This window comes from Alosa alosa, chromosome 5 (assembly GCF_017589495.1).
Source record: "Alosa alosa isolate M-15738 ecotype Scorff River chromosome 5, AALO_Geno_1.1, whole genome shotgun sequence".
In the NCBI taxonomy this organism is placed as follows: domain Eukaryota; kingdom Metazoa; phylum Chordata; class Actinopteri; order Clupeiformes; family Clupeidae; genus Alosa; species Alosa alosa.
In genome coordinates, this window is record NC_063193.1 from 30140959 (window position 1) to 30150056 (window position 9098).

Below are 9098 nucleotides of genomic sequence, written 5' to 3' on the forward strand. Positions count from 1 at the left end.
ATGGGAGGAGTAAAGGCTACACTACGAGTCTTCCTAGTAGAACTTTCGCTGAAGCTATCATATCTGTTAATTCTTCTCTGTTTTACACACTCCCCATTCATCAACATACTGTATTAAACAACTTTTTAAACAGAGATGCATTACTTACATGAATGCCTGAGGTCAGTCTGGTTGCATTAGTGTGAGCTCCAGTGTTGCCATACAACTGCATGAGTTTAGTACAATTCTCTCTGACCGAGCTGAAGGTATGGTCAGCACACAGACAGCAACAACAAGAGGGAAATGTCACCTAAACTCACACTTAAAAAGTGTATTTGACCAATTAGTCTCATCCATGGGTCATCATCCATGAAACAAATACAGACCAGGACAGAACTGCCTGGCCCCTAATCTAAATGACGGGCAAAGCCTAAAGGCTACAGTAAGTAAAGCTAATTTAGTAACTACCCAGAATCCTAAGCACAAACATCAGAGGGTCTGCTCATAGCTTCCACACGCCACAAGACAGCTTTAGTTCATGTTGATGCACGAGACATTTTGCTCATTGGCTTACTTTGCAAAGTACAAAGTTGACTAGGATCCAAGGGCGTAGGTTTGGTCTCAGCTTTGGTGGGGACACATCCCCAACTCCTGCTGTCACGATACCAACATTATTGTTTCAATACCAATACCAAGTGAAGAATCTCGATTTCGATAACTTTGCGATTTTTTAAATTTTGATTTGGTTTGGGAGCCCCCACCACCTTGACGGCATCAGTAATAGGCTATTGAATATTGTGTGATCATTCACATCAGTGGCAATCATAGAATTTGATTGACCCTCCACACCCCCCACACCACACACACACAGAAAGTGATGGTTGTCATAGGTTTCTATTTCATATTTTTGGTATTCATATAAAGCGTTATATACTGTATATTGTTAATTATTTATAGCATTTTATGATCGGCATAATTACTAATAGCGAAACATATTTGGTCATTTGAATACATCATAATGATATTTAAATTATTAGTCTACACTTATCTTCAATATCATCACATTTGTGGTGTGCAAGTTTAATTGTGTGCCTGTCACTTTAAGGAGAACGTGAACGCAATTAGCTTTCAAACTCACGGTTTAAGGCTAGTGGAAAATAGTTTCGCATAGTGCAAGGATATGTGGATTCAATTCATCATGTTTGCTTTGTCATTAGATAAAATAAATGTTCAAAAAACTAACAAGTCAAAGAAAATCTTTCTTGAATGAGATCATAAAAGGAGATGTGTAAGTGGAAATGCACCATAGTTTTATTTATTTGCATTGTGCAGGCTACATTCACAAATACATTAGCCTACATGAACAGAATATAGGAACAGGAAAATGTCTCGGATCCATTGTTTATTGCGACTGCAAGATTGGTAGCCCAATTAACAGTTAGTGATGGTGACTTCTATTCTGTGCTATATGCCACTGTCTGTGCGGCACACCCCTATTCAACATGACTCCTAACCTTGGTTGAAAGATTACAGAAGCTAGGTTAACTGTAACAATATCCTGGGTAATATCATAACAGTTAATGCTATTTTCCTTAGTAAAATCCGCATTTGAAAACCTTGTCACCAGTTGCCACAGTCTGTAGTTACTTTGCCTACTTAGACTCTGCATAATGAAAACGCGCTGAATGTTCCTTTTCTGCTTTGGCGGCATATCTGATCTACAAAGCGCAAAAAGAGGCAAAATGTGCATGCTGAAGGGCAAAGGGAATGTTACAATGTTTTACACTGGCCTCTTTTGGGTTATGTATTGGTAGACATCCCTGATAATTAAGCATACACACTCATCGCTCGATAACTTAGCATACACACTCGCTCGCTTTTCTGACAGTGTCACTACAAAGTTGGCCTAGGCTATGCTTTGACTCTGTTGTGTGTGTCAGATAAACCCCCTTCGGTTTCAGCCAATCAGATGACAGTGTTTCTTTTACTGTCGTCCTTGCCGTTGGAATAGTCCAAATAGCACAAAGGAGTTTGCTAAAATATTGGTGGGGACAATTTTGTCATCTCAAAATTTTGATTGGGACCAGTCACTAGCGTCCCACCCTAAACCTACGCCCATGTTCTATACTTTGCATCACATTGCATGCATACTGTAGCTACATGAATCACAGCTAAGATCCTTGGTTGCTAAGGGAGTTTTTCCTTGCCCCTGTTGCTCTTGCTCTTGGGTGCTCCTTGTTGGTGCCCCCCACCCAATCCCAATCCTCCCCCACCTTTCTTATGCAGCCCTTGCCACTTAATCTACTAAACCCCTCTTCTACTGCACTCTTTTCCCCCCCCCCCCATTAATGCACAAATAGGCTGACACCAGACATAATTTCACTGCATTTCTTACTTCCATTAACTATATGCATGTGACAATAAACTTCCTTGTATCCTTGTATCCTTGCTATGAAGGCCAGTCGTTTTAAATGGATGGTTGCTATGGCCAAAGGCCAGTTATCTCTGCCATTGTCAAGCGGGCATATCCTAACTTTATCTTATTTTAAACATCTCTATTTTACTTAGCCTACTTCCATACAGTGAGTCCCATTAAGAAGTGGCCACTTCATTCGGGCTTACCGTGATTCACGCAGCAACATTAAATGAATCTGTCACCATATGCCTATGCCAACGTTTGCAAAGAGGAGAATCTTTTAATTTGATTCACAATGAAACGTTACATTTAATGTACATGTAAACAATGAGTAGGCTAGTTTTTGTTGTTGTTGGTGGTGTTACTGCATCCCTTAGTTATGCCTACAATGCAAAATTGTTCCCTCGTGATTGTTAGACGAATTTCAAAACATCGCGACGTGTGAAATGCCACCACAAAACATTGTTTGTGAATCGGTCTTATTAGGAGTCCACGCTTAAGCTGTCACAGACTCAGGCGCTACTTTTAGGGCTAAAATGCTTCCTGAATTACTCTTAGTAAAAAAAAAATAGGAGTCCTAAAGTTACGAGTGACGAAGTTACGAGTGCAAGCATCTCATATCAAATGACCATGGCATTACGCTAAGCAACATAAATCCCATAACGTTACAGCAACATCTCCTCCCCTATGACATAGCTAGCTAGCTTCTAGCCACACAAGAAATGAATGATGTTAAATCTCCGCTTAGCATTCTAATAACAGAAGGGGCACATTTATGTGGACCACTACAACATGACTCATTAAAATAACAGTCTATAAAATAACATCTCTATAAAACACTTACTTTCATAAAGGAAGCACACCATCCAGCACATACACATGGAAACCGATATTTTAGGTACTTGGCCACGAACTCAAAACGTGTCTCTCTGAAGCTCTGTTCTAGAATCTTTGCTCTGAAGGTCGTTACCAGCGTTGCTAGGCAACATCAAATAAACAAAGTGAGAGTCTTCCAGGTATTAAAGGTGCGATTTGTAGGATTGTTACCGAACGTTCTGTAGGCCAAAATCAAAACACTGGTGAACGTTCTCAAGACTACCAAACGCGAGCCTCTTCTGGGTTGCCAGAGGTAATGAAGACTTAGCTAACGTTAGTTGACCTGCAGCTGCTTTAACGTTTCTCCAACCATGACCCAGCTACACATTACGGAAACAGTGGCAGATTCTGCCCCATAACTCATTTTTTAATGGGTTTTACGGGTTAGAGTAATGTTGTCAAATAAGCCATTACTTCAATTCATCGTGTTTTCTTACTCTCTGACAACATATGGTGATCATTTTTGGAATGGTTACAGTTTATTTTCTATTATTTACTACATACTGGACCTTTAAAAGTGTACGTGTGATTACGAATAGATGTGTGTGGTTTGCAATTAGAATAAACAAGAAATAACATTTCCAATAATTTCCCATGATAAATTACATAATATTTGCACCTTCCTTACTTGTGAAGCTCACACTAATTCCCGCATTTAGTGAAATGTATGTGCAACGTTGCCACCTAGCGTTCAGATGTAGGCTATTTAACATTAACATTTCCTGCTTATTCTTTCGTCAACTCCATGCTTTTAGGAAAACAATCTTTTTATCATAGTTCCCTCTTCAATGAGCGATTAACAGCTCGTTTTTGTAACAGAGATAGCTGTTTATTGTCCCTAGGTTTACAGAAACACCTATTCATATTAATACGTAGCCTATGGAGTGCTGCCGACCACTGTTCATTACATGGCCCAGAATGCCTTGCATGTCTTTACAACAAAACAACACAGTAAAACCTAAATGCCCGTAAACATACAGTGGGCAGTGCTTCGAATTGGCCAGCTTCACTCGCGGTCCGCGCGTGGGATCACGCGGTATCACGCGACTTTAATTTGTATTTTTCCAGTGAGACGCTGCAACAACCCAAACAACCGGTAGATGGCTCAAGTGAGCAGGGTGTCTCGTAAAAAGAAATGGAGCCTGGAAAACCCTACACAGACTTCACTACAGACTTTAGCAGACTGGTTTAGAAATAATGTAATAGCCAGAAATATGCCTGCCCTAATAAAGAAATATTTGGTTAACTGCGAGTGAATCCCGTTTGCAGCCGTAGAGACGCAGGACAAATGAAACATTCTGGTTTTCTCCGAGTGCAACGATGATAGACAGACATCATTTGGACAAAATATAGAGTATTAACCTCCGTTGCTCAGCCAAATGCCTTCCTGTTACGTCCTGTTATCACGGAGTTAGGCCTACAGGCGATAAACGATTTTTGATGGTCACAAGTTTACTTCATTAGGGACTGTTCGTTATTTATTTAAGGGGCTACCGGAGGAGTTTGGGGAGCATTAGTCCAAAAAGACGTGACCCTCCCTCGCCAGCAATACATTTTTCTATGACCTTCCAAAGTGATTATGAAAAAATCACTGTCAACTTTTTCCAGGTTTATCGCCTACTGTATTTTAACGTTTTCACATATTTGGCCATAAGCCGTTTATCATAGGCTATCACGAAACCAAACTACAAAGGCGAACACTTTAACAGGGGGAATTAATTGGGCATGAATCATGCTGAACGCTATTTCGCTACCTTAGAATAATAAGGTTCTATCTGCGTTTTGAGTAGGTACAACCGGGACGATTGAAACGGGGACGAATGAAACATTCGTTTTCTCCGAGTGCAACGATGATAGACAGTCATCATTTGGACAAAACATGGAGCATATTAACCTCCGTTGCTCAGCCAAATGCCTTCCTGTTACGTCCTGGTATCACGGAGTTACGAGCGATAAACGATTTTTGATGGTCACAAGTTTACTTCATTAGCGGTTTATTTTTTTGGATTATTAAAGAGTGTTTTTCATTTAAAGGTTTGACTTAGTGCTTATTCAGAAGAGCATTTAGTGCTCTCCCCAATCCCAGACGTTCACATTGCATGTTTGTTTGTAATGGATGCAACCGCGAGATAGGCTATGCGTTTGACAATAAGTTGTTAACAGAACCAAGACATATAGCCCAGCAGCAATCTAGGGACTGATCGTTATTTATTGAAGGGGCCACCGGAGGAATTTTGAGTGCTTCAGTTGGAAGTTGCATGACCCTCTCTTGCCTGCTAGAAATTGTTCAATGACCCTCCGACAGAATTGTTAAAAAAAGACATGACCCTCCCCTGCCAATTGTCTTCCGCCCGCGCCACAACCACACACTTTGTGATAACATTCTTAAATCAATCTTTCCCGTGAGCTTGCATGCTACCAGTCCTTCCTTTTCAAATGTGTTGCGCCTGTTTGCACAATTTCACAAATAATCATATGTGATTAAAAGTATGACAAATAATCCCTGTGCACGGGGACCGAAACAATGCATGCCAACTTTTTCCGTCTTTATCACGTATTTTAACTTTCCCCGCTGTCTTGCCGTTTTAATGTTTTCCCGTAGAATATCCTATATTTTAATACTCTCATAACAGCCCTGCCATCGGGCCTGTCTCTGTGTTGCCCTGTTGCTACCCATTGCCCTTCCAACGAAACAGATGTCTTCAAATCATCGTTTTCCTTGCTTGAAGGCGAACTTAGAGTGATGTTAACCTATTTAAGTTTAACGGCGCGATTGCCGTGAGAGCACGATTCATTGGCGCTTGCATGTTCGGCCTTATGTCTACGTGCGCGCCTGAGGCTACTCAGCTGCAAGATAAATAATTTCCCCTCTTTGTATGTTCACTGCAAGTTGGCCTACCATAACTTACAAACTCTGCACTGTAGACTGGCTATTTATATTTTTCTGTGAAATAAGCAAATGTATTTGTTCAACTTTATGAAGCAGAATTACGCATAGGGTACTTGGAACCTAATACATTTGACAAAGGACAGGTGAATGTTGCTAGTGACAAAATATGAACTTTCAGTGTTTTACGATGTCTTTGTCATGGGGAAGTGTTTTTCCCCATGCATTTATTCTAGGTTACTGTCAGTGACTGCCGTGAGAGAAGCGGGTTCTGTGTTTCGTTCATGTCAGTGACTGACGCGAGAGAAGCGGGGTCTGTGTTGTGTTGCGTTGCGTTAATTTATTTTCATTGGGCATACCGTGCCGTGCCGTCCACAGCTCTTCAGTTCTGACAAAGCCAAAATTACTCCTTTTGAAACAATGAGTGCAGGGGGGGGTGTCCCAAGCAGCTTTCAGCCATAAGGCTACTTTGAGAACATTTCAATTCACCCGACACTAATATTCAAAATGTTGAAAACTATTTCGGCATAGCCTATAAAGCAGTTTAATTAAATGGAATGTTAGTTGTAAACAAACAAGCTACTTGTTGAGGCTTGGCCTCACAGATGCGCTCGTGCCTTAGATGGCAGGACAAATCTTCACGATAGGCCTATTAACTAACCACCCGATTCACGTTGGCTGGGGGGAAGGGGGGCCATCAGACAATTGTGCCCAGTTAATCCGGCCCTTCCCCCAAAAAAATCACACCTTCCCACCTCTGACAGCTTAAAAGAAGTCAAGAGGACTCCTTACTCACAGACCTATTCACAAACCTGCGGTTTTGAAATCCTATGCAGCTACAGGAGCTTCCAATCGCGAGGAAGCAATTTTGCATTGTAGGCATAACTAACATGCAATAACGCCGCCAACAACAACCAAAACTAGGCTAGTCATTGTCAACATGTAAATTAAATGTAACATTATTGTGAATCAAATTAAAATGTTCTCTTTTGCAAACGTAGGCATAGTAACAGAATAATTTAATAATGTTACAAGATACTACATCAATCCGTTTCATTGGGCTACTAGGCTATTTGTTTTGCCTTGATTCATTTAGGCTAGGCCTTTTTATTCAGGGGCCATATTCACAAAGAATTTTAAGGCTAAACGTAGCTCTAACTGGCGAATTTAGGAGCAACTCCTAAAAATAATGGGCGTGTCACTCCTAACTTTAGGACTCCTAATTTTTTCACAAAAAGTAATTCATGAAGCATTTTAGACCTAAAAGTAGCACCTAAGTCTGGGACAGCTTAAGTCGAGAGGACTCCTAACTCACTAAGACCTATTCATAAACAGCTTTTTGTGGCATTTTACGTATGCGATGTTTTGAAATAGCCTATGCTAACAGGAGCTTCCAATTTGCGAGGGAACAATTTTGCATTCATAAAAGGGATGCAATAACGCCACCAACAACAACACAAACTACTCATTGTTAACATGGAAATGAAATGTAACGTTTCATTGTGAATCAAATTAAAATGTTCTCCTCTTTGCAAACGTAGCCTAGGGATATGGTGACAGATTAATTTAATAAATGTTGCAAAGGTAGGCTACTGCATCAATCCATAGGCCTATGTTTCATTAGGCTACTAAGCTATTTGCTTTGCCTTACTCTTTATTAATTTAGGCTAGGCCTTTTTATTCAGTTATTAATCATCTTCCGTCCTTCACACTACTTGTGTAGCGCACGCATTCTCCGACCTGTCACCTGTCAGTCATCATCGGAAGAGAGGTGTTTGGAATTCAGCGTTACAATCGTCCAGCCAATCAAGGTGGTCACTTCAGTCAAGCTCGTGCATGAGTAATGACGTCATCCATAGCCATAAGACTCACTCATAGTTTAGGAGTTGTCTGAAAGGCTTTGTGAATAACTTTTAAGAGAAAACTCCAATCTAAAATCTTTAAGTGCGATTTAGGAGTAGCCTACTCCTAGTAGTAAGATAAAAGCCTTTGTGAATAGCCTACGGCCCCAGTTATTCATCATCTTCCGTCCTTGTGTAGCGACGATTCTGAGACCTGTCACTCATCATCATCGTAAAGGGAGGTGTTTGGAATCATGCCCAGCGTTACAATCATCAGTCAAGGTGGTCACGCTTTGCCCATTTACCCAAATTAATGGTCGAATATTACTGATGATCATTGTTATTTAAGAACATGCAGTGTGCGTAGGGTACCAAAACATCTTGCTCGTAAAAAAGCATCATAACGCACATTCTGGCGGGTCTGTTATTTACTGTAGGCTGCGCAAACCACATGCCTTTATTTTGGGCAAGCCTGCATTCATTCATTCATTCATTCAACCTTTATTTATTCTCGGAGGGTCATTGAGGGAAGCCCTCATTTTCAATGAAGCCGAAATTACAGAAGCGAAGCAAAGCGCTCCACAAACAAGACAACATTCGAGGCCTTCTGTTGAAGAATTTTAGATAAAGCCTGCGCTGACAGTAATCCTCCTGCCCCTGATAGGCCTACCACAGCTGTGGATAGTGTGGAATGTTCAAGTAATAACACAATCCAATGTGTGTCTCAATTGTCCCCCGCTGACGACCTCACACATTTCTCTAGATTTTGCAACGAACTTACATGACACAATGCCATAAAATATGCCAGTTTTAGGACACAGAATAATGTTAATGTTGAGTAATGTTGTAATGTTGTAATGATACCAGGTAGGCCAGGTATTGTCGAAGGTGCATGGTGAAGTGAAATTCTTACTTTGGAAAACAAACATTTGCCGATATCATCGCTGATCATCAGAATATTGCAATAGATTCTGTGTTCTGGACTGCAGGTAACTTGTTAAGCCAGAGGCTATCAAACTTTTATTTCATTCCCCACTTTGATCAAGGGGCATGACTGATGATAGTGGAGATAACGTGTTATCCCGAGGCTTTTGCAAGT